Source organism: Macaca mulatta, chromosome 4, assembly GCF_049350105.2.
Source record: "Macaca mulatta isolate MMU2019108-1 chromosome 4, T2T-MMU8v2.0, whole genome shotgun sequence".
Classification (NCBI taxonomy): Eukaryota; Metazoa; Chordata; class Mammalia; order Primates; family Cercopithecidae; genus Macaca; species Macaca mulatta.
In genome coordinates, this window is record NC_133409.1 from 114,876,692 (window position 1) to 114,904,538 (window position 27,847).

The 27,847-nt window shown below is 37.9% G+C and overlaps 1 protein-coding gene and 1 pseudogene across 5 annotated transcripts in view; both read right to left on the reverse strand.

The window, feature by feature from the left end:
• The window catches only part of SMAP1 (small ArfGAP 1), a 186,922-nt gene that overhangs the window by 158,534 nt on the left and 541 nt on the right, over positions 1-27,847 (reverse strand). The gene's annotated exons all lie outside the window — the stretch shown is intronic.
• Positions 1,395-27,847, reverse strand: LOC106997989 (transmembrane protein 192-like; annotated as a pseudogene).

Below are 27,847 nucleotides of genomic sequence, written 5' to 3' on the forward strand. Positions count from 1 at the left end.
ATACAATCTACCAAAATTAAACCACAAAGAAATCCAAAATCTAAATAGACTAATAACAAGAAATGAGATTGAAGCTGTAATACAAAGTATCCCAGCAAAGAAAAGTCCAGGACCCAATGGCTTCACTGCTGAATTCTATCAAACATTTAAAGAAGAACTAATACCAATCCTACTCGAACTATTCTGACAAATAGAGGAGGAGGGAATACTTCCAACCTCATTCTACAAAGCTAGTATCACCCTGATACCAAAACCAGACAAACACATCGAAGAAAAGGAAGTCAATATCCTGATGAACACTGATGCAAAATTCCTCAACAAAATACTAGCAAACCAAATTAAACAACATATTAAAAAGATCATTCATCATGATCAAGTGGGATTTATCCCAAGGATGCAATGATAGTTCAACATATGCCAAATAACCAATGTGATACATCGTATCAACAGACCGAAGGACAAAAACCAAATAATCATTTCAACTGATACTGAAAAAGATTCTGATAAAATTCAACATCCCTTTATGATAGAAATCTCAAAAAAATGGAGTATAGAAGGAACATATCTCAACACAATAAAAGCCATATATGACACACCCCCAGCTAGTATCATACTGAATGGGGAAAAACTGAAAGCCTTTCCTCGAAGACCTGGAACAAGACAAGGATGCCCACTATCACTACTGTTATTCAACATAACAGTCAAACAATGTCTAGCTAGAGCAATCAGACAAGAGAAAGAAAGGGCATCCAATTTGGAAAGGAAAAAGTCAAAGTATCCTTGTCTGCAGGTAATATGATCTTATATTTGGAAAAAATTAGACTCTACCAAAAAAACTATTAGAATAAACAAATTCAGTAAGGTTGTAGGATACACAATCAATATACAAAAATCAGTAGCATTTCTACTTGTCAAGAGCAAACAATGAGAAGAAGCAATCAAGAAGGTAATTCCATTACAATAGCTACAAATACAGTGAGATAAATAAACTTAAAGAAATGAAAGATCTCCAGAGTGAATAGAATAAAACATTGATGCAAGAAACTGAAAAAGACACACACAAAAACTGAAATATATTCCATGTTCATGGATTGAAAGATTCAACATTGGATTTTTGTTGTTTTGTTTAAATTATACCTTTGATCCTAAGACAAACCAAGCAGTTAAATAATTTCAAAAAAGTAAACAACAGACATTATCTTCAAGTTATCAAGGCGTCTACAAGGTACCTTTACCCCCAAACCCTATATAGTATACAGTTACACAGGTGAGAACCAAATTCAGGTTTCCAACAAAAATTATAAAATGATATTCAGCAAAAGCTGCAATTCTCTATAGCAGCTCATGAGATTACTCTGGATTCCTCTGCAATTGCTATCAAGACTGTGAGCCTCTCACATTCTACTTGGCTAACAGGCTAGGTCCAAGGAAGTGAGAGTCAACAGTCACTCAACACTTCATTGTGTCACTTCATATATACTACTATGTCTCCTTGCTTTTCAACAATTTCTTCTAGGTTTCAAATAGTTCTGAATCCAGTTTCCAAGGTAATACTGCTGGGTTATGTATAGATTTTTCCCTCTTCAAGTACATCAGGATATGATTTAGCTTTATTAAATTTCCAGATTTTCACTGTGTAAATGAGCAGACACATCAGAAAACAGATCAGCTCCAGAGCCAGGATGTCCAGAAGGAGATCAAGATATAATCTGATCTGCTGGGTTCCAGGAAGGAATTGCTGCAACACAGTATGAAGATAATTATTGTTACCAGTGGAGTGTATCATTAATGCAAATTTCTTGAGATGCCTTATACATCAGTAGATCAAATTATAGCCTCGATTTCTGACTTTGCTGTGGTGATACTGGATGTACCATTCAAGATATAAATGGAATATCCACCACAAAATAACTTTCCCAAGGATTACGACCATTTGAACTTTAAGAGGGTTGGTGTAGTATCCTGGGCACCTGTCTTCATTTAGATTAGGGTAAGAACAAACCACATCTGTTAAAAACGCTAAAAGTAACACAACATGAATAAACAAGAGAAGACTTTCTATGACGACTGTAGGAAAAAGAATCAGGGTCTAAAATGAGCTTCTAGTGAGTAATGTTAAGAGAAGCTGGGTATCCAGAGCTGGGTCATCTTCAATACTTTGAGTGATATCCAAGAAACCCCTTACATTTTTAACCAATTTTGCTTTAAATGTATGAGTCTCAAATCAACTTCCAGGTCTCACAGTTTTTCATTTTCTCAACCCCTCCATCCTTCCCCCAATGTCATTTTCCAAAGCTGGAGGCAAAAGCTTTAGCCAACCTGGCCTCTCCACCTGTCAGAATTGATATTGTTAAAATGTCCATACTACCCAAAGCAATCTACAGATTCAATGCAATCCCTATTAAAACACAATGATGGCCAGGCAAGGTGGTTTATGCCTGTAATTCCAGCACTTTGGGAGGCCAAGGCAGGTGGATCATGAGGTCAAGAGATGGAGATCATCCTGGCCAACATGGTGAAACCCCGCCTTTACTAAAAATACAAAAATTAGCTGGCTGTAATGGCACACACCTGTAGTCCTAGCTACTCAGGAGACTGAGGCAGGAGAATCGCTTGAACCTGGGAGGCAGAGGTTGCAGTGAGTGGATATTGCACCACTGCACTCCAGCCTGGCGATAGACCAAGATTCTGTCTTTAAAAAAAAAAAAAAAAAAAAAAAAAAAAACGCATTCTTCACAGAAATCCTAAAATTTACATGAAACCACAAAAGACCCAGAATAGCCCAGGCAACCCAAAGCAAAAAGAACAAAACTGGAGGAATCACATTACCTGACTTCAAATTATACTACAGGTCTTCTAAAACAGCCTACCAAAACAAAAACAAATCATAGTACAGAGCTATAGTAACCAAAACAGCATGGTACTGGCATAACAACAGACACACAGGCTGGGCGCAGTGGCTCACGCCTGTAGTCTCAGCACTTGGGAGGCAGATACAGGTGCATTATGAAGTCTGGAGATCAAGACCATCCTGGCTAACACGGTGAAACCCCGTCTCGACTAAAAATACAAAAAATTAGCCAGGTGTAGTAGTGGGTGCCTGTAGTCCCAGCTACTCAGGAGGCTGAGGCAGGAGAATGGCATGAACCCAGGAGGCAGAGATTGCTGTGAGCCAAGATCACGCCACTGCACTTTAGCCTGGGCAACAGAGCGAGACTCCGTCTCAAAAAAAAAAAAAAAGAAAGAAAGAAAATAGACACATGGACAAATGGAATCAAATAGAAAACCCAGAAATAAATCCATACATCTACAGTGAGCTCATTTTTGACAAAGGGGCCCAGAACATACATTGGGTAAAGAGCAGTCTCTCCAATAAATGGTACTGGGAAAACTGGATATGCATATGCAGAAGAATAAAACTAGACCCGTATCTCTTACCATATACAAAATTCAAGTCAAAATAGATTAAAGGCTTAAATCTAAGACCTCAAACTATGAAACTACTAAAAGAAAACATTGGGGAAACTCTGCCCAGGCAAAAATTTCTTGAGCAGTACCCCACGAACACAGGCAACCAAAGCAAAAATGGACAAATGGGATCACATCAAGTTATAAAGCTTTGGCACAAAAAAGGAAACAATCAACAAAGTAAAGAGACAACCCATAAAATGAGATAAGATATTTACAAACTCTCCATCTGACAAGGGATTAATAACCAGAATATATAATGAGCTCAAACAACTCCATAGGAAAAAATATAATAACCTGATTTTAAAATGGGCAAAAGATCTAATCAGACATTTCTCCAAAGAAATCATACAGATGGCAAACAGGTATATGAAAAGGTGCTCAACATCAGTGATTATCAGAGAAATGCAAATTAAAACTACAATAAGATATCATCTCACTCCAGTTAAAATGGTTTTTAAGCAAAAGACAGAAAATAACAAATGCCAGCATGGATGTGGAGAAGAGGGAACCCTTGGACACTGTTGGTGGGAATGCAAATTAGTGCAACCACTATGAAGAACAGTATGGAGATTCCTCAAAAAAACTAAAAATAGACCTACCATATGATCCAGCAATCTCACCGCTAGGTATATACCCAAAAGGAAGGAAATAATTATACTGAAGAGATACCTGCATGGCCATGTTTATTGTGGTGCTATTCACAATAGCCAACATTTGGAAGCTACCTAAGTGTCCATCAACAGGGGAACGCATAAAGACAACGTGGTACATATACACAATGGAGTACTATATTCAGCAATAAAAACGAATGAGGTCCTGTCATCTGCAACAACATGGATGGAACTAGAGGACGTTATGTTAAGTGAAATAAGCCAGGCACAGAAAGACAAACTTCTCACATTCTCACTCTTATGGGAGCTAAAAATTAAAACAACTGAACTCATGGAGATAGAGAGTAGAATGATGATTACTAGAAACTGGGAAGAGGTTGGTGCAGAGGGCCACAGAATTGAGATGGTTAATGGGTACAAATATACAGTTAGAATGAATAAGATCTAGTATTTGATAACACAACAGGGTGATTACAGTCAACAATAATTTATCACACATTTTAAAATAACTAATAGTAAAATTGGAATGTGTGTAACATAAAGAAATGATAAACGTTTGAGGTGATGGAAACTTCATTTACCCTGATGAGATTATTATACTTTGTATGCCCATATCAAAATATCCCATGCACCCCATAAATATATCCACCTACTATTATATGTACCCATACAAATTTAAAAAATCAGTGAAGTAGAAAACCAAAAGGCAACAAAAAAGTCAATGAAAATAAAAACTGATTATTTGAAAAACCAATAAAATCGGTAAATCTCTAGCCAGGCTGAAGAGGAAAGAGAGAAAATACAAACTACCAATATCAGCAAACAGAGATGCAACATTACTACAGATTCTACAGATATCATAAGGGAATATTATAAACAACTTTATGCTATAAGTGCACCAACTCCTTGAAAGACACAAATGAGCTCTCTCCAGAAGGAAAAGATAACCTGAATGGCCTAGTATCTATTAAATAAACTGAATCTGTTCAGCAAAAAACAAACAAAAACTCAAGGCCCAGATAGCTTTACTGGGGAAATCTACCAAACAATTAAGGAATAGTATCAGTTCTATACAAACTCCTCCAGAAATTGAGGGGAAAAAAATAGTGGGGAAGAGGGGAATGGGGAGGAGGAGAATACTACCTAATTCATTTTGTGAGCCTAAAACTATTCTGATACCAAACCAGACAAAGATATCACAAGAAATGAAACCTACAGTTTAATACCCTTCATGAAAATATGTAAAATTATAGCAAATCAAATTCAAATACATATATAAAAGGGTAATACATCATGACCAAGTGTAGTTTCTCCCAGGAATGCAAAGTTTAATGTGTGAAAAACAATGCAGTTTAATATATTAAAGAATTTTAAAAACGACCGGGTGCAGTGGCTCACGCCTGTAATCCCAGCACTTTGGGAGGCCAAGGTGAGCAGATCACCTGAGGTCGGGAGTTCGAGAACAGCCTGACCAAGATGGAGAAATCTCATCTCTACCAAAAACACAAAATTAGGGGGCCGCGGTGGTACATGCCTGTAATCACAGCTACTCAGGAGGCTGAGGCAGGAGAATCGCTTGAACCCAGGAGGCGGAGGTTGCAGTGAGCCGAGATCACACCATTGCATTCCAGCCTGGGCAACACGAGCGAAACTCTGTCTCAAAAAACAAACAAAAAATAATAATTCAAAAACTATATGATCATCTCGAAAGATGCAAAAAAGCATTTGATAAAATTCAACATACATTTCTGATGAAAATTCTCAGCAAACTAGCAACAAAGGAAATTTTCTCAACCTGATAAAAGGTATCTGTAAGACTTTTACATACAAGATAAAGTCTGAACCTTTTTTCCCTTAGTATCAGGAACAAGACAAGCAAGTCCACTTTCACCACTTCCATTTTACTAGATTCTACTCAGTGCAATAAAATAAGAAAAAGGAAATAAAAGGTATTCACATTGGAAAAAAAGCAAAAATTGCCTTTATTCGAGGATGGTAATTGTCTAGGTAGGAGATCTGATAGAATCCACGAAAAAAGCGATGAAAACAAATAAGTGAGGTTAACTAAGTTGCAAGATGTAAGTGTGCAGCAACCTATGGTATTTCTACATACCGGTAATAATCAGAAATTAAAATTTTAAAAACATCTTTTACAATAGCATTAAAAAGTAAAATCTTATGGAAAAATCTAACAAAAAATAAGCAAGGCCCATACACTGAAAACTGTAAAATACTGCCAAGCAAAATTAAATAAGATCTAAATAATTGGAGAGAGATATTTTGTTCAGATTGGAAGACTCTATTAATAAAGATGTCAATTATCTCTCAAATGGATCTACAGACTCAAAGTATTCCCCATTGAAATCTAAGATTAGTTGTAGAAACTGACAAAGCGATTCTAAAATTCATATGAAAATTCAAGTAACCTAGAATAGCCATAACAGTTTTGAAAAAAATAACAAAGTTGGAAGACTTACACTACCTTACTTCCAGACTTATTAAGAAGCTACAGTAATAAAGACTGTACAATACTGGCATAAAGGCAGAGAAACAGGTCAATGGAACATAATAAATTTCAGAAGTGCTCCCTCCTGGACATATATAGTCAATTTACTTTTTTACAAAGGTGCAAAAGGAGAAAGACTAATATTTTCAAGAAATGGTTCTCAGGCCGGGCACAGTGGCTCACACCTGTAATTCCAGCACTTTGGGATGCCAAGGCACGTGGATCACCTGAGGTCGGGAGTTCAAGACCAGCCTGGCCAACATGGTGAAACCCCATCTCTACTAAAAATACAAAAATTAGCCAGGCATGGTGGCGCATGCCTGTAATTCCAGCTACTCAGGAGGCTGAGGCACAACATGAGAATCACTTGAACCAGATTGGGAGGTAGGGTATGCAGTGAGCTAAGATCACACCACTGCACTCCAGCCTGGGTGATAGAGTAAGACTCTGTTTCAAAAAAAAAAAAAATATTGTTCTCAAAGGATCAAATATATCCATATGCAAAAAATAATAATAATAATAACTTTGATCCATTCCTTGTATCATATATAAAATACAACTCAAAATTGATCATGGACTTAAATATAAAACATATCTCTGTAAAACTTTTAGGAAACAACATAGAAAATCTTCAGGATCTAGGGTTAGGCAAATTGTACTTAGACTGGCTAAAAACACAGTACATAAAAAAAATTAATAAATTGAACCTCTTCAAAATTAACTTTTCTTCTATGAAAGACCATGTGAAGAGGATGTAAAGATAAGCTACAAAGTAGGAAAAAGTATTTGCACATATCTGACAAACGACTAGTATCTAGAATATATAAAGCACTTTCAAAACTCAACAGTAAAAAACAAAATCCATTTAGAAAATGAAACATGAACAGACATTTCACTGAAGAAGATATACAGAGTGAAAACTGGCACATGAAAAGATGTTCAACACCATAAACCACTAGGAGAATCCAAATGGAAACCAATATCACTATTACAACACATCTAACATGACTAAAATAAAAAACAGTCACACCACCAAATGCTGGCAAAGAAATGGAGAAACTAAATGGCTCACATCATTATTAGATATATAAAATGGTACAACCACTTTGGAAAAGTTTGGCACTTTTTTTATGGATCTCAGCATGCAATCGCCATACAACCCAAACTGCACTACTGGGCACTTATCAGAGAAATAAAAACTTACATCCACACAAAAATCTATACAAAAATGTAACAGCAGCTTTATTTTTAATACTAAACAACTACAAAGAGTTCAGAGGTCCTTCAACAGGTGAATGGTTAAACAAACTATGGTACAAACATATCACAAAATTCTATTTAATAAAAAGAAAAGAACTATTAACAGACGCAACAACTTGGATGTGTCTTGAAGGAATTACACTGAGTAAGGCCAATCCTAGAAGGTTGCATATTGCATGATTCTATTTATATAACATTTTTGAAATGGCAAAATTTTGGAAGTGAAAAACAGATTCGTGGATGCTATGGGTTAGGAATGGATGGGTGGGGTGGGACAGAGAAAAATGTGTGTGGTTTCAACAGGGCAACACAAGAGATTCTTGTGGTATATAACTGTTCCATATCTTGACTATGGTGGCAGATATATGTATCTTCACCTGTGATAAAATTGTATAAAAATACACACACACACACACACATTACCGTACAAGCAAAACTGTAGAAGTCACAGTAAGATTGGTGGGTTGTATCAACATCAGTATATCGATTGTGACATTCATCTATAATGTTACAAGATGTTACCATTAGGAGAAACTGGATCAAGTGTCTATGTATTTTTTAATCTTTAATCATCCAACATATATTCAACTGTGATTCACACATTATAGTTTCTGATTTATAGCTTTCCTTCCATCCCAAACATGCACCAAAAGGGTAAAGAAGCTATTATCTCAACCAAATGGTGTCCAAAAAAAATGACCATTATTTTTAACCTAACAACTCTTCAAAACAGAGGAGCAAAATACTAGAAATACTCAATGCCCCACATTGAGAAAAATGTACTATAATCATTCCGCAATAAATATATGTATACAGCAAATTGCATGGTACAACAAAATTTTAATAACCTAAAATCCTACAAAATATATTTCCCTTGGTTAATTGGAATTGTTTTTTGAGAAACTGCTGTTATGTGAAAAGACTGCATGGCAAAGATATTCATCACAAATTTAAGAAAATGATTACTTCATTAAAATGATAATCCTCACTTTTTAAAATTTAAAAATTAAAACAGCACTATCCAACTGTACTTTCCATGATGCTGGAAACATTCTATAATCTGCATTATCCAACACATTAGCTCCTAGCCACAGTGGCTATTAAGCCTAGAAATATGGCTAGTGGAACTAAGAAAATGAACGTTTAAATTCAGTTAAATAGTCTTATGGCTAGTGACTTCCACATTGAACAGGACAAACCAAGAACTTACAGAGAAACTTAAAAAAACACATAGAGACAGCCAAAATGCAAAAATCATCATCATCAATATATTAGGTCAATATTTCTCAATCAGGACACTACTGGCATTTTGGGCAGAATAATTCATTGTGCAGAACTGTCCCAAAGAGAGTATTCTCTTCAAATGAAAAGGGTATTTTTTCCCAAGTTTAGTTTTATGCCTACTTTTGAAATTACAGAGTATTATTACAGTCAAAGAAATTACTAGTTATTAAATTCATAGCAATAATGCATTTTGACCAGCAGAGGGCAGATATATGTTATAAAACCACCACTTGGTATATACCATATTCAAATATTTAAGAAGCCCAATTGTACTAAATCAAAAGACACTATTATATTCATTTACACAAAAAGAATTATACTTCTGTAAGATAAGAAAGCAAATGTGCTAAAAAAAGAACATATTTTTTTCAAAAATACCCCAAGTCTCCCAGAAACCAATTTTTGTCAACTATATCAGTTTATTCAAGAGTTAACTATAATCCCTCAAACAAAACAAAGTAACTCTGACAAAAGTTCCATTAAGCCTTATTTCAAGGGCCATTTACACCTATATTAATAACATTCCTTCCGCTACAAAACAAATTCCAAACAATTTTCCTCACAGACCACATAAGCTGTCAGAATTCCAAGAGAAATTAAGCATTTGTTTCAAAAGTAAACTAAACACAGAAAACAAAACAAGCAATGAGACGTGGCAAAGGCATTTAAAATGGCAAAGGACTGCCTAAGAAGAGCATTAGAATACTAAAGATTCACTTTCTTAAATCTTACTGCACTGCATAGCAGGTAAAAAACAAGACTCTGAAGCAATTTGGGTTTAGCTTTACAACAGAAATTTTCATAAGAGCTTAGAAAATAGTTTTAATGTCTACCAAAAAATACAAAAATCAAATGGCCTTTTCTAGTTCCTTTGATCCTCTGTATTGCATTTAATTTTCCTAACCATATCCCCTACTTAAAACCCTGGCAGGGTGCAACAGCTCAGCCTATAATCCTAACACTTTGGGAGGCCACGGCAGGAGGATCACTTGAGGCCGAGAGTTCGAGACCAGCCTGGGCAACAGAGCAAGTAAGACTCTGTCTCTACAAAAAGAATGTCTTAAATGAGCTGGGCATGGTGGCGTACATCTGTAGTCCGAGATACCTAGGAGGCTGAGGTAAGAAGATCATTTGAGTCCAGGCGTTTGAGGCTGCAGTGAGCCATTGTGATGCCACTACACTCCAGCCTGGGTGACAAAGTAAGGCTCTGTGTCAAAAAGAAACAACAAAAAAAAACTCTTCTCCCAAGGCTTCTCTGTTCTGGTTTTCCTTGCAGTCTTCCTTCACAAAGAATGGGACAATTCTACTTCATCCCATCGCCTCTCTACAAAGTCTTCATCATTGACCCTCTGGTTAAAAGTGTTGACTCGAGTAATTGGACTTTAGGAAACACTTCTATGCAGATAACTCCCAAATCAACAATTGTCCCTTCGTCTATTTTCTCCCGGACATTTCTGCCCAGTACTTACACCTGCCTTCAGAAAGGTACGTACAAAGCACGTCCACTAAGTATATGCACAAACCTGTTTACCTGGTTGTTCCTACATGAAATAACTTTGCCATTCTCCTTTAAGTTTGATTCCACTCTTCCTCAAGAACTACCTCCTTTATTAAAAACCTTCCCCAACCCCCATTCTTGGTGATTTTTATTTTCTCTGAATTTATTTAACATCTAATGCTTGTGCTACCCTTTTCAGAATACACTCTGTGTTTATGGCCTGCCTCCTTAAAGTAAAGGCTCCTCAGGACAGGACAGGGTAGGGCTTCTGCTGTGCATCCCTCACTAATGTCTACTCTAGTGAACCAGCAGATAAAAAGTTAAAAAAAAAATAAAAAAAAAATAAAAAAAAACAAGTATTAACTACTTTATTTTCCTGAGGCTTCCATCAAGTATTTTTGCACTGGCCTAGTCTCAGAATCTGTTCAATTACATTTTTTACCAAACAAAATATAATTCACAAATGCTTCCTGCAAAGTCATAAAATGAATGAGTGCTCAAAAAAAACTAAGACCTGGCATAATTACCAAACACCTACTCATGTATCAAACCCTTACTTTGTGCCAGACATTACTTCACGAGCTCAGTTAATCCTCACAACCCTGTGACACAGGTATTACCATTCTACATGTAATGACACTGGGGCTCATAAAGTTTAAATACCACACTCCTACCACGAAGAAGGAAGGAGGGAGTGAAAGGAAAGAAAGAAATGAGAGCCAGCAGTGGGAGAGCTGAGCCTTCAAAACAGAGCAGTGAGATTTCACAGCCCATGTTTTCCCTATCAAACTAGCCTGCCTCTCAAAGATAAGAGAAGAGCAGTGACTACCAACCCACAGACAACTGGAGGAAGAATACTACAGAGGAAATATTACCATATAACTACTGTGTTTTTACTTTACCATGTAAACTTGGGTAGAAGGAATAAAAATGTAAACAAGTTCAAAATACCATAAGGACACTGAAAAACTTAGAAAGTTCTTTAAGGAACTAATAAAATCTACACATGCAGCATTCATTCCCCTGAAAATTTTAAGTGTTAGCTGACTTTGGCAAAGAAGTTGAACTTTGGTGATCATTTAAGGATTTGGTGGTCATTAGTATGTTATAAAATAAAAGGAGAAATGAAGTCTAATTTTTAAGAATCCATAATCCTTGTTTCACCTGATGGTCTTAAAGTTTACCCCTTGTCAAATCTAAAATTTCTTTCTTTACCCAGGTGACTAAGAATCCTTAAAAAAAATCAGCGGCCGGGCGCGGTGGCTCAAGCCTGTAATCCCAGCACTTTGGTAGGCCGAGACGGGCAGATCACGAGGTCAGGAGATCGAGACCATCCTGGCTAACACGGTGAAACCCCGTCTCTACTAAAAAATACAAAAAACTAGCCGGGCGAGGTGGCGGGCGCCTGTAGTCCCAGCCACTCGGGAGGCTGAGGCAGGAGAAGGGCATAAACCCAGGAGGCGGAGCTCGCAGTGAGCCGAGATCTGGCCACTGCACTCCAGCCTGGGCGACACAGCGAGACTTCGTCTCAAAAAAAAAAAAAAAAAAAAAAATCAGCTTAAATATTCAAAAATCTGATTAAGTACAGTAAAGCCCTCTTTATTTTGTTCACCCCTTCACCAATGCTCTAGTGCTTTCCATCTATCTGTACAATCTCTCAAACACAAAAATATTTACAAATACCTCTTATTTTCCACGCTATTTACAGATTTATATCAAGAGATAACCATTTGTTCCTAGTTAACATTGTAGATGACAACAAATATCATCCCAAATTTTGAAAACATGTTTACATTACTGCCAAATTTATGTTTGAATAAACTGGTTAAATAATAGATAATCCTTGCTCAGTCTGATAACTAATTATCTTCTTAATATACTGCCATTACATAGATAACAGTTTGATTAAGCATAAAAACCCACAATTTACCTCCCTTCTCACTGTGCACACGGACTGAATTTAAAGAGAATGAAAAGATTAAAAAGCTGGGTGCTGTCTTTTGTGAAGGTCAAGGGTAACACATTAATATGTGACCTGACAAAGTAACAGACAGATTTCCAGAAGACTTGGGTTCACTCCCATGTTCTCTCACCGTTCCATTGCTTTGAACAAGTCATTTAGCCTCTTTTATCTCTCTAGTATAGGAGACTCGAATAGATACCATATAGGTCTCTTCTATGTCTAAACTTTCAACAATTCCATAATTACTAAAAAATATATAGAGATCAGAAACTGAAAATATCTTTCCAAAATGCTCAACCCACTTATTCACGGTCTTATGGGTGCAATATAGAGATGAATGGTACAGCCTACCAGGATACCCAGAAGAATGAATGTTGTCTGGAATTTTGTGTTCTCTTGGCCCAATGACTGGTCAAGAGAGAAATGTGAAAAGGGTGCCAATCCCACCCTCCCAAAATATAGGGGCAAATCCTAACAGAATAGAAATGACCAATGAGCACAATAAAAATGTTCAATATTCGCAGTGGCTCATGCCTGTAATCCCAACACTTTGGGAGGCCAAGGCGGGTGAATCACAAGGTCAGGAGTTCAAGACCAGCCTGATCAAAATGGTGAAACCCCATCTACTAAAAATACAAAAAAATTATCCAGGCATGGTGGCGGGCCCCTGTAATCCCAGCTTCTCGGGAGGCTAAGGCAGAGAACTGCTTGACCCCAGGAAGCGGAGGCTGCAGTAAGATGAGATCGTGCCACTGCACTCCAGCCTGGGTGAGAGAGTGAGATTCCGTCTCAAAAAAAAAAAAAAAAAAAGTTCAATTGTAAGAGTATCAAGAAAATGCAAAATAGTATAACATTTTCACCAACTGTATTAAGGAAGCCTTTTAAAAATACAAATGCCCAGTAACAGGCTGGGTACAATAAGTCAGCAACTCTTTTTTTGAGATGGAGTCTCACTCTGTCACCAGGCTGGAGTGCAGTGGCACGATCTCCAGTCTCTGCAACCTCTGCCTCCCAGGTACAAGTGATTCTCCTGCCTCAGCCTCCCGAGTAGCTGGGATTATAGGCGTGTGTCACCAGGCCTGACTAATTTTTGTATTTTTAGTAGAGACAGGGTTTCACTATGTTGGCCAGGCTGGTTATGTACTCATGACCTCAAGTGATCCACCCGCCTCGGCCTCCCAAAGTGCTAGGATTACAGGCATGAGCCACAGCACTCGCCTAGCCATTCTTTAGATAGTAGTGGTGGGAAAGTAAACTGGTCCCAACACTTCTGGCAATATAGATCAAACAGGTTTTAATCTGGTATACTCTTTAACATAGACCTTAGATTTTATTCTGAAGAAAAAAGTGTGCACACAAAGCTTTGTAGCAGCAGTATATGCAACCACAAAAGTTAGAAAACATACCAATCAGTGGAGAGGGATTATTTTTTACAAATTTTTAAAGTATTTTAAAACACTGACTATTAGCCAATATTCTGTGCAGAAGGCCGGGCATGTTGGCTCACGCCTGTAATCCCCAGCACTTGGGGAGGCCAAGGCAGGTGGATCACTTGAGGTCAGGAGTTCGAGAGCAGCCTGGCCAATACGGCAAAACCCCGTCTCTACTAAAAATACAAAAGTTAGCTGGGTGTGGTGGTGGGCGCCTATAATCCCAGCTACCTGGGAGGCTGAGGCAAGAGAATCGCTTGAACCCAGGAGGCAGAGGTTGCAGTGAGCCAAGATAGCACCATTACACTCAAGCCTGGGTGAAGAGGAAGATTCCATCTCAAAAAAAAAAAAAAAAATTCTGTGCAAAGAATAACCTTAAATCCCCTATGATGTCCCACTATCCTTATTCTCAGCAAATGACTTCATCAACTAATTGTCCCCTCACATTTCAGACCCATCTTACTCTCTTACAAATTGTTCCATAGTCTTCCTGATTTTTTTCTCCTGTCAAAAGCTAACCATTTCATTTGTATTTTAAATTTTCTCTAAACCTTGCATTAACATACTACCTAAATACGCCACACTTGCTTCTTAGAGAGCTTGCTGCTCTTAGTCATGAAAAAGGAACCCCTACTGGTTATCCCTGCAGCCCTATTAGCACCTAATAGAAAATCCTGCACCTAGAGGCACCAAAAAACCTGATGTTCTAAAGATTCCATAAGCAACTTTAGAGCTGTGTATGAATAACACAAGTCCTCAAGAAAAAACATTAAACCACTGTTTTCCATAATGTTTTCAAAGCACTCATTAGTATTCTAATTGACTTGGCACACACACAAAAAAAACACACACAAAAAAAGGCACCAAAGATTTTTCATTCTTTAAACCAGTATCAAGAAGTGTATCACTTCTGCAAAGTCTTTACTCAGACCATTAAATTTATTTTCAAGGAAGACGAAAAAAACTTTAGGAGTGTATATGTTACAAAAATTCAAATAAAAGAATTGAGAAACTGCTACATAATCTACAGTAACTGTTAACATCAGCAAAAGAAGTAAACAACGTATTTGTCTTTTCTTTTGTTTGTTTGTTTTTGTTTTTGAGACAGGGTCTTACTCTGTTGTCCAGGTTGGAGTGCAGTGGCACAATCAGGCTCACTGTAGCCTTGACCTCTTCAGGAGATCCTCCTACCTTAGCCTCCCAAGTAGCTGGCACCACAGGCACGTGCTACCACACCCAGCTTTTTTTTTTTTTTTTTTTTTTTTACTTTTTTGTAGAGACAGAGTTTTGCCATTTTGCCAAGGCTGGCCTCGAATTTCTGGGCTCAAGTGATCCAACTGCCTTGGCCTCCCAAAGTGCTGGGATTAGAGGTGTGAGCCACCATTCCTAGCCTATGCACTGTATTTTGTTTAAATAAACTCCCTCATCCCAATCCTTAGCAACCACTGACCTATTTTCTGTCCCTATAAGTTTTATCCCTTTATTTAATAGAACTCCATGTAATTATGGCTGGGTGCAGTGGCTGACGCCCGTAATCCCAGCACTGTGGGAGGCCAAGGCGGGTGGATCACCTGAGGTTAGGAGTTCGAGACGAGCCTGGCCAACACGGTGAAACCCTGTTTCTACTAAAAATACAAAAATTAGCTGGGTGTGGTGGCGCGTGCCTGTAATCCCAGCTACTCGAGAGGCTGAGGTAGGAAAATCACTTGAACCCGAGAGGTGAAGGCTGCAGTGAGCCGAGATCACACCACTGCACTCCAGCCTGGGAGACACAGTGAGACTCCACCTCAAAAACAAACAAACAAACAAAAAAAAAAAACAAGAAAACCATGTATTTGTAATCTGTACTATATAGTCTTTTGTGTATGGATTCTTTTGCTAAACAGAATGTTTTTATGACTCATCCACTAGTTCATCGCTTTGTATTGCAAAATATTATTCCACTGTACAAATGTACTATTTTCTTTATTCATTCATCAACTGATAGACATTTGAATTGTTTCCAGTGTTTGGCTATTACGAATAAAGCTGCTGTGAACATTCAAGTGCTTGTTTTAACTTTGTCTTATTATTAAGTTGCATTATTTCTTTAGATATTCTGAATAAAGGTCCTTACCAGATACAATATTTTTCCCAGCCAGTCAAGACTTTTAAGCGTCTCTTGAAAAGCAAAAGTTTTTAATTTTGATGAAGTTCATTTTCTCAATTTTAACTTTATGGAATATAATTTTGTGTCCCATCCAAGAATCCTTTGCTTAATTCAAGGTCCCAGAGATTTTCCCCCATATTTTCTTCTAGCAGTTTTATAGTTTTAGCTCTTACATTTAGTTTTATGATCCATTTCAAATTAGTTTTTGTGAATGGCATGAGGTAAGCTTCAAGGTATTATACATTCTGTTGTTGTTGAAAAAATTATCCTTTCTCTCCATTGAGCTACCTTGGCACTTCTGTTAAAACTGACCATAATATGTGAGTCTATTTCTGGACCATGTATTATGTTCCACAGATCTATGTCTGCCCTTACACCAATACCACATTGTTTTGATAACTGTAGCTTTTTAACAACTGTTAAAGTCAGGTTGTGTAAGACTTCAAACATTCTTTTTCTTCTCCAATGCTTTGATTTTGGAAGGTCCCTTGCATTTCATTAAAAATTTTAGAATCAGCTTGTCAGCTGCAACAAAAAAAGGCTTCTGAGATTCTGACTGGAATAATATTGAATCCAGAGATTAATTTGGAGGGAAATTACATCTTAAAAATATTGAGTCTTCTAATCCATGAGCATGATATCTCTGATATCTCTCTCCACTTCTTTAGGTACAGTATTCATTAATTTCTCTCAGCAATCTTCTGTAATTCTCGGTATACAGGTCTTGCACATATTTTGTTAAATTTATCCCACAGTTTTCATACTGTTATGCTATTGTAAATCGTAATTTTTATTTCAACTTCCAATTACTTGTTGGTAGTATATGAGTTACTTTTTCTATAGTCACTTTATTTCTGTAAACTTAATAAACTCAATTATTCATTCTAATCCCTTTTCTGTAAGTTTCTTAGGATTTCCTACATAAATAATAACATTGCAAAGAGATCGTTAAATGACTCTTGCATGCATGTATTTTTAAATAGGTCCTGTGAGAAAGGCTAATTTAAGTAGTACTTCATCAACCTATACCATCTTAAATACATCCAACTCAGTATCACTTATAAAAATCTAGATTCTGGCCAGGCACGGTGGCTCAAGCCTGTAATCCCAGCACTTTGGGAGGCCAAGGCGGGTGAATCACTCGAGCTCAGGGGTTCGAGACCAGCCTGGCCAACATAGCAAAACCCTGTCTCTACCAAAAATACAAAAATTAGCCAGATGTGGTGGCACATACCTGTAAGCTCCTCCAGAGGCTGAGACAGGACAATCGCTTGAACCTGGGAGGCGGAGGATGCAGTGAGCAGAGATCGTGCCAATGCACTCCAGCTTGGGTGACAGAGTAAGATTCTGCCTCAAGAAAACAAAAAACCAAACAAAAAATCTAGATTCTGTATACAATTTTTATCACAAATCCACTTTGGTAGGCAGAATAATGGCCCCCAAAGATGTCCTCTTCTATCCTTGGAATCTCTGTGAATAACTTAAGGACTCTGAGATGGCAGTTTTGTCCTGGATTACCCAGATAAACTCAATGTAATCACAGGGGTCATAAAAGTGCCAGAGAAGATGTAACAGTGAAAGTGGGGGGCAAGGAGGAGCAGAATCAAGGATGACACACTGCTAGTTTCAAAGATGGAGGAAGGAGCCATGAGCCAAGGAATGCAGGTGGCCTCTCCAAGCTGGAAAAGAAAACAGATTCTCCCCTAGAACCTCCAGAAGGAATGCAAGCCTGCTAACACCTTGCCTTTAGCTCAATCACACTCTTTTTGAACTGTGACCTCCAAACCTGCTAAAATGATAAAATTTGTTTTGTTTTAAGTCATTCAGTTTGTGGGATTTTTTAATAGCAGCAATAGGAAATGAATATACTGGTGATGATCATTTCACTCAAACAATCTTCTGTTAATTTTTTTGTCACTGTGCACCATCATCACCCTACACCAAAAGCAACTTCCAAGAGTAGAAATGCATGAACTAAATAACACCTAGACTAAACCATAATTTTTATGAATTTTCCTACAATGGAAGATAAATCTATCCCAAATATTATTTTCCAGAATTCCCCTTATTTTCTTAAGTTTAGGCTTGAGCTCATCACTGCTCAATGAAAGGCACTCTTTATAAAAGATCAATGACAGACATCTGAAGGTCTACCATCAATCACTTGGATCTCTGGTGAAATGGAGACCAAAAATTGCTGGGGTATAGAGGCCACAGAGAATGGAAGATTATTAGAATTACTTTTAATTCTCTTTCCTTTGGACCCTCAAGGTCCTCACATTTATCACTCAAAATTATGTGAACATAAAATTAAAATTTTCCAAGAGCACTTTAAGCTCTGTTTTATGTGAAAAAATTTTAAAAATCACTTCTATATGATACTGTAACTAAATGCCACTCCAAGTTAAACACAATTGTACCTAACATCTGAGGTAGAAAATACTGACATTAATAGTAAGAAAGCATTACAGTGAAAAAGTTTTAAACAAAAGGACAAAAGGACTCCTCAATCTGTGGGGAAGAGTCCTATGAGTTGTGCGATATAGCTTGGGATAATTAAAGCTAATACCAGGTAAATTTGCTCAGCAAGACCTAAATCATCAGTGAAAAGCTTTAAATAAAAACTGTAAGTTTGATGACAATACAAATCTCAATAGGACCCAAAAAATAAACTCTCAATAATACAATTTTCATGTCAGTAAAAAATACTATGTCAGTAAAAATACTATGCCAGTAAATACCAACATAGAAGTGACAAGGTTTGGGATTCAAGAAAGAACACAGATCATATAAGGTTGAAATAAATCTTTGCAATAAGGATTAAAGAGAACAAGGACAATCGGTCACTAAGCAAGGCAGAGGCAAAGCTTGGACTGAAACCTAGCTTTGCTCAATCAAGCTAGCGTTCTTTCAATTCTATCATGCTGTTTCTATGGTTTAAAAAGCCCAGGTATATGACCAGTATCTGACCTAAGGATATAGCTGCAAAAACAGGAAAAAAAAGAAAAATATATAAATATGCATATATATATATGGAAGACAAAACAAAAAACAAAGAAACAAAAACACTAAAGCACTTATCTGTGGACTCAGTAAGTTTCTAAAATAAAGTTTAGGCAAGGTACAGTGGCTCACACCTCTAATCCTAGCACTTTGGGAGGCCTAGGTGGGAGGACTGCTTGAGGTCACGAGTTTAAAAGCCCAAACAACATAGCAAGGCCCCTTCCCCACCACAATCTACAAAAAAAAAAGTTTTTTAATTAGCCAGACATGGTGACAAGCCTGTAGTCCCAGCTACTCGGGAGGCTGTGGCAGGCGGATCACTTGAGCCCAGGAGTTAGAGGCCACAGTGGGCTATGATCACGCCACTGCACCCCAGCCTAGGCAACAGCATGAGACCCTGTCTCTATAAAAAGGAAAAAATAAATAAATAAAATAAAGTTTAGTGATGAGATAAAAATCCCAATTTGTTTAAATTGGTATTTTGAAGTTATGGTGGTTCTGCATTTAAATGCAAGGAGGAAAACTAAAATGAAGATATTGCCCACATTTGAACATATTTGGCAATAATCTGAGAAAAACCTTAAGTTAGCTGAAGAAGACAGTCTTCCCAACAACAATCTCTTACTTCACAAAATTTCTACAACAAAAACAGGTGTTTTATCTAGCATTACCATCAAACATAGTTAACAGCACAGGCTACATCTCCTGGGCTGAAATACTGACTCCACAGTTCAGATTCCCATCTCTATCTCATCTCAATAAAATCACAATTTTCCCAGGTTATAAAAGCCTCTAATGCTCATCCTTGCTCCTCCAGACTGTACGCTTATTAGCAGGCTAGGTTCTAGAGCCAGCAGAAATATACTGAGGCTCCAACATGTGCTGTATAATATACTGGAAGAAAATATATATTACCAATTATGCTTCGAGGTCCCCAAGACCAACCTCAGGTCCTGTCATTTGCTAAGAAGATTCAAAAGATTCAATATATCGTTGTACTCATCTTTATGATTTAATATAGCAAAAAGATACTAAGCACAATCAGCAAAGCAGAAAGGCACAAAAAGTCCAGGGGAAATTATAAGCAAGCATCCAGGTGCTCCCGTTCAGTGGAGTTGCAGTAAGCACGCTTAATTCTCCCAGCAGTGAGCTGTGACAACACATGTAAAATAATGCCAACCAGGGAAGCTCATCAGAGACTCAGGGCCAAAGATTATTAGGGAGACTAGTCATGTAGGTACCCCTGCCTGCCACATATGCCAATTCCAGAATCCCAGAAGAAAAGCAGATATTCAACATAAACCACATTCATTATACAAACAACTTAGGTACAATGACAGACTCTTATCACTTAGGGTGGTGGGATCATCCCCAAGATCCCCCTCAGATGTTAGCCAAACACTGTGAGGCCTGCTTTGTTAACTCTTTTCTCCACACCAATGACTAATAGATCCTTCTGAGCATGAACCTTATCTAACTATTCCCTGCTAATCCCCAGCTCCTAAAAAAGTGCCAGTCACCCCAATCCAAGCTTTTTTTTCTGTTGCCTAGGCTGTAGTGCAATGGCATGATCTCAGTTCACTGTAAGCTCCGCATCCCGGTTTCAAGTGATTCTCCTGTCTCAGCTTCCCCAGTAGCTGGGATTATAGGCGTGCACCACCACGCCCAACTAATTTTTGTATTTTTAATAGACATGGGGTTTCACCAAGTTGGGCAGGCTGGTCTCAAACTCCTGACCTCAACTGATCCACCCACCTCGGCCTCCCAACATGCTGGGATTACAGATGTAAGCCACTGCTCCCAGCCTCCCAAAATTTTTTTAATGAAAAAATTCCTGGCTCCACTACTTTAAGTTCTGTGTTCCTGGATAATATTACCTACCTCAAAGGTTGTTTTGAGGATTAAATGAGTTAACATATGTAAAGTGTGAAGTATATCATCTCTTGTAAAAATAAAAAATAAAAAAACTGTAATTTGTGAGCATATATGTAACGTTATTATTTGCTTTTTTTTTTTTTTTTAACATTCTCCAGGTCACAATGGAGCTATCCTATCTCTAACTTCTAATCAATCTACCAATGTAAACATAGATTAGAACTGGTAATTGTTTCATGTCTACTGAGATCTCTAATTAGCTTGTAGACAACTATAACACAAAACTTTTCGTTTTTGTCTTTTTTGACAAAGGCTGGAGTGCAGTGGCGCAATCTCGGCTCACTGCAACCTCCGCCTCCAGGGTTCAAGCAATTCTCCTGCCTCAGCCTCCCGAGCAGATGGGACTACAGGCGCCCGCCACCGCACCTGGCTGATTTCAGAATTTTTAGTAGAGACAGGGTTTTGCCATGTTGGCCATGCTGGTCTCAAACTCCTGGCCTCAGATGATCCACCCGCCTCAGTCTCCCGAAGTGCTGAAATTACAGGTGTGAACCACTGCAGCTGGCATCCAAAACTTTTTTAACACACACAGTAGTATCTAACGTAGTACTTAATCTTTTTAGTGCCCAGAAAATATTGATTTATCAACAAAACTAAATGTCTGTAAAATTAACTCTGTTACAGTGGTAAGAATGTAAGGCAGTCAACTCTTCTGATAATAATTACAAAATGGCCTCCAAGTTTCTTTGATCTTCTTGCATTGAGAAAATTGAGCAACTGAACTAAAATGGCTTGATTCTAATCCTTGGAAAGACTATTAGCAGAAGAATTTGAAATAAGCAAAAGGGGCTGGGTGTGGTGGCTCACACCTGTAATTGCAGCACTTTGGGAGACTGAGGTGGGCAGATCACTTGAACCCAGGAGTTCAAAACTAGCCTGGGCAACATGATGAAACATAGTTTCTACAAAAAATACAAAAATTAACTAAGTGTGGTGGCACACATCTGTAGTCCCAGCTACTTGAGAGGCTGAGGTGGGAAGATTGCTTGAACGAGGCAGGCAGAGGTTGCAGTGAGCCTACATCGCACCTCTGCACTCCAGCCCAGCAACAGAGTGAGAACCTGTACCAAAAAAAAAAAAAATGCCAAAGCCTTGAGTTTATAAAGTACATAATTTCAAATATTCCACTCTGCCTTAAAGAGAGCATGGATTCAAGTCCGTTATAGGTTAATAAAGATGGAGAAAGATATATATACATATATATAGTACAACAACAATTTAGGAGATGCAAGTCTCCTTAACTAACGAAGTCAAGTACTGAAAGTGTTATGTTAAACAAACAAAAAAAAGACAAAGAAGAACTGTGAAGAACAAAAGGAGGGGAGACAACATGCTGCCCAAGTTTTAAACTGATGAGTCAGAGACCAATGGTTTCCATCCCAGCTCTGATACCACGGCTCTGCACAATCAGGAAAAACCTCAAGATCAGCAGAACTACAAGAACAGACCCATCAGACTGAAGCTTCACATTTTGAGGAAACTTTTAGATTGGCAAATTTCTTTAAGTGAATTATAATCAGACTTTTACTTATATAAATTTGTCCTATAAGCATCAACAGCATAATAAACACCAGTCCCCAAGGTGAACTTTACTTTTTAGTAAAAATTACTACACTTTAAAATGTAACAACTCTAAAATATCAAAGACTTAATGAAAAACATGAACTCTTCGATTAGCTCTTGCAATCAAATGGGCTCTACATGTTTATATTTTTTGAAAAGGTTATAAAGCTAAAAGACTCCCTTGAAAGCAAGGTATTCGACATAATTAGGTTGTGCCAATTATTTGCACATGGAAAGCACAAGTGGGACAGAGGCCACATTCCTACAGGAAGAGCAACTAACAAAAAACATCTACAGACACTAAGTGGTTGCGGCACCATCGGCCTTATTCCCCAGTCAGCATGCCAGTTTCATGGGTGAGAAGCAGCTATGACAGTGGGGCAGCCGTAGCAGTGGCGGTATGCGTGGCCTTGAAAGCAGTTCAGTAGTGGCTCCCTGACTTCCCCTCCTCCAGCCTTTCCAAGGACTTGGTAAGTACCTGATTCCTGAAAATAGCTACAGTGGATCTGTTTCCTGCTCTATACCCTGACTTATACATTGACATTGTGTGAATTCAGGTTCTCTTACCCTCTTCTTGGACCACTGTACAACATCTCCTAACTCAGGATTTGCCTGCAATCCTCACTATCCCAGTTCTTCCTCTGACCTGAGACTACCAAAACTGCTCATGCTTAAAGAAAGCTTATCTAGTAAGGGCCATATGGAAACTTCTTCTGCTCTTTCACACTGGTACATTTGTGTGTGCAGCTGTGTCCTTTAATTCCTTCTCTATCTGATGAAATCCCACTCCACCTTCAGAACATAGCTCAAATGAAGACTCCTTCTGTGACTGTCCCAACAGGGTCACTCCACATGCCACTCCCTTTCACAGGTGCACTCCTTTTCACATACCCTGCTGCCTGCCTGGGGCTCTGTGCTCATTCATTCACACATTCATTCATTCAAAAAATATTTGCTAAGTTACATTTACCTACCACATGTAATGAAAACTGGGGATACTACCCTAACCAAGATAAACAAGATCTGTTCTCTCTTGCAGCTATAATCCAACCGGGATATAGTATACCCCATAATCACCTAAATAATGTTTAATTATAATTGTGATAAGTGCAATAAAAGATTCAGGGTGTTGTCTTTTATCTATAAATGGAAACCTAATCTAATCTCAGAGGATCAAGGAGAATTATTTCCCTTGAAAAGACATTTAAGCAGGAATTGAAAGATGAGCAAAAGCTGAGCAGGCAAAAACTCGTTAGAAAGCTTCCCAGGCAGAAGAACAGCACGTGCGAAGGTCTTGAAACAGCATTCTAGCAACTGTAAAGACCACCAGTGGGCAAAAGTCAAGGTGCAAGGGGAACAACAGCCTAAAATAAGTTTAGAGGTAGTTATTTCTTACAACCATTATTACAAGTACTTAGCACATTATTTTAGAATTATTTACTTGGAAAAACAAAACCCACACTAAACAAACTCCTTTAGGTCTTACAAATTTTTTTAGCTCTCTTACCTAATACAGTATCTAACAGTGTGTCTTCAAGTCAAGATCTGCGGAATGAAGAAACGAATGTTTGATGTGAGCAAGGAGCTTACCCTCTCAGTATCATACAGGCTAAACAAAACAATCTCCAGAGTTAAAAAACCTTATGTTTCTGACAACCCAAAATTGAATGGGCAAGAGACTCACTTTCATACCAATTTAAATATGCTCAAAATCAAACCTAGTAAAAGATGCATCAATAGACGGATAAACTGTGGTCTGTCCATACAATGGAATATTATTCAGCCATAAAAGGAATGAGGTACCGACACATTACAAAATGAAAGAACTTTGAAAACATATTAAGTGAAAGTCAGAAACAAAAGTCCATATGTTGTATTACATGAAATATCCAGAACAGGCAAACCTATAGAGATAGAACATGCAATGGTGTCTGCCAGGGGCTAGGGAGAGCGGACAGTGGGAAGAAACGTCTCAATGTGAATTTTATCTGTATGCTTTTTTTTTTCCCCCCGGGATGGAGTCTTACTCTGTCAACCAAGCTGGAGTGCAGCAGTGCAATCTCTACTCACTGCAACCTCCGCCTCCCAGGTTCAAGCAATTCTCCTGCCTCAGTCTCCCAAGTAGGGATTACAGGCGCCTGCCGCCGCACCCAGCTAACATTTTTCATATTTTTAGTGGAGACAGGGTTTCACCATGTTGGCCAGGCTGATCTTGAATGCATTTCTGCATTTTTAAAATCTCAGAAATATACATTAACAAGCATGGGGTATGTCAGTGTGGTGCCTGCCAAGCCCAGTGATGTTTTCTAGGAGCCCTACCCACTAGTTCAGGCCACTCCTGATGTCCAGCACAAGATGCCCTGTTCTGAGCCTGTGAAAGAATACAGAAGTGGGAGAAAAAAAAAAAAAAATCAAAGCTAGGATTACCTGTAGACAACACTTTAAATACTGAAAACTAACCTTGAAGCTGGCAAGGCGTTCTCAGTCCTCACTGCTCCCTAAAGTGTCACCAACTAATAACCAACAAGAGCTGCTTTAAACTCCCACTGAGTCATGAATGCAGCTAGGAGAGAAGAGGAGTAGTTCCATCTGCCTGTTCTTAAATTCCCCAGTTGTTCAACGGATTTGGTAAGAGCAGCATCAAGAGCAGGAAACTGGTGCCTATACCATCCTTTTCTCCTTCCTTGCTTCTTAAATACTGTCAATCCAGGAAACACAAGCTGGTGATTCAGTAAGAAAATGTCAAAACCCAATTGACATACCTCTACCAACTATTATAAGGCAAGATAATACAGGGACCTCAAATCCTAAGCTTTAGTTTCGGTACATATTCCCAAAGATCAGTGGAAGAAGCTTCTTTAAAAGAAAGAAAATTAAGTTAACTGGGAAATAACTTTGAAATACAGTACATGAAAAGTTTGATGCAATTTACTAGACAGTGAAGAAAACATCAATACATACACAGAATGAAACTTCTTAGTAACCGAGCTGTAGAGTAAGATCCTTAACATATCTTTTAAAAGTACTACATTTATTATGTCATCCTAGCATATAGATCCAAAATCATGTAACAAGCCAAGAATTCTACTAAAAAAGCCTCCATAATGTACTTCAACCTTACCAAATACTCAAAAACTGCGAAAATATATTTACATCTATTGCTCTACCATGTCAAAATTTTCAGTTACAACTATGAAATCAAGTCTAATTAAGCCAACAAGTGGCCTTACCTGTGATTTTTTGCCTGAAAGATCAAGATAACACATTGAAATAATTTACAAGATCATTTTAATATTCTTCTAGATTTAGTAGCAACAACAACAACAAAAAATCCTTGTAAATTATACTGTGGAGTGCATGCCCTTCAAGCTGCACCCTTGTACTCTTGATACCATTCTCTTCTCTCCCACATCCCTCACTTCTCAAAACAAGTAAACCAACAAAAGGCCAGACAAAACCAAAATACAAAAGACATTCATTCAGTATATACCGTGGCAATACAAACATTGAGCAAAATGAATACTTCCTATTCTTCAGGTCCAAAGAAGTAAAACTTTTCATCCTAATTTAAGAAGTACATGATTCTCTTCTCCCCACTCCAAAAGAGTAAATGAAAAAAAAAAAAAAAGTTAACATGGTTAATAACGGCTTTTAAAAATCTGTATTATTTTAGAAAGCATTAGTGAAAATCTGATTTTATAAAGTACTTTTCTGGAAACAGAAATTTGAACAAAAATTAAATTATTTTTAACGATGTCTGTAGATGAAGGAAGGTTAATTCTGAAACTGTTACTATTCAATTTTTAATGAACAGATTTAATATTTACCAGCATCTCTACTTAATCATGTTATTACTCAAAATGACAAAATGTGTACTTTTTAACTTCAGCTTCTTTCTTCTTCTTGGCCTTTTAAAAGACCATTTTTCAGTGTTTTACTAGTGCAGTCCATGAAGAGCAAGCGACTGAGCCTCAATACAGTACAGAACTCCCAAATAGCCACACACAATCAAGTTACTAGGAAAACAAATATTACAAGAACCAGGCATGCACTATGTAAAAACTCATCACCTGAAAAGGTTACACAGGATAAATATAATTTTGACTCAATCAAGTTACTATATTGAAAAGTGCTTCATAAAAATAATCTAGTTACAGTATTCCCACTTGATTCTTCCAGTAATTCAGTACCTGTTATGACAGTGAAGAAACCTGCTGATGCTGTGTGGCTCAGTCTAGTCAAATATTACCAGTCTACTGAAATATGACTCATTTATATAGTATTGAGAAAGAACAGTAAAGCTTCAGGAAGAGTCTAAGTCAAATAACACAGAAATCTTAAAGGACATTCCCCAAAGAGACTGTCTCCTGCTTTGGAGAACTACCCTATTTCTCGCCCAATAACGAAATAAACCAATTAAAAATAGACGCAATCTTTTATTAACTACAGAAGACATTTCTTTTAAAAAAAAATTAGAAATGTTTCTGATGAGATTACTTGCAAGGCATTAAACATAAATCAGATCTCCAAACACAAAATATAGCAGCTAAAAATAGTATATCTATTTCAAAGGCTGAGGCAGAAGCCCTCCAACTGAACAAACTAAAATTAGGTCTTTTCTGTCTCTAGATCTTTAAAATGAACCTTCAACATTTATGAGGTACACAAATCAGTGTCCACACATTCTCCCAAACTAGCTGGTCAGAGAAAACCTAATTACTAAAATCTTCAGAAATATAAACCCACTGTCCTCCAAGAGATTCATGTAATGAAATTCCTCTTCATTCTGGCTAATAACCAGACTAAAAAACAATACTACTACTAATAAAGACCTTTCTCCAATTAATTTATTCCGTAAAACTCAAATCCACCGAAAAAGACCACCATACTCTTTTTCAAGAGGCAGAGACAAGAGCCTTGTACAAAAGCTGTCAGGTGGGGCAGGCAGGTAGGGCTCTGTCTGGGAGACCAAGAATCCGGACCGGAGAGGGAGGACGTGGTCACACCGGAGGGTAGAAGAGGGGATCGAGACCTAAGGGCGGCCCCACCCACAGAGATAGCTATGAGCAGAGCTAGGAGGGCAACTCTCTAACCCTAAGCTCTGCCCAGACCCGTGTCCGGTTCCGCGCTCCCAGCCCCGCTCCTACCCTCAGCCCTGTGGAGGGTCCGAGCAT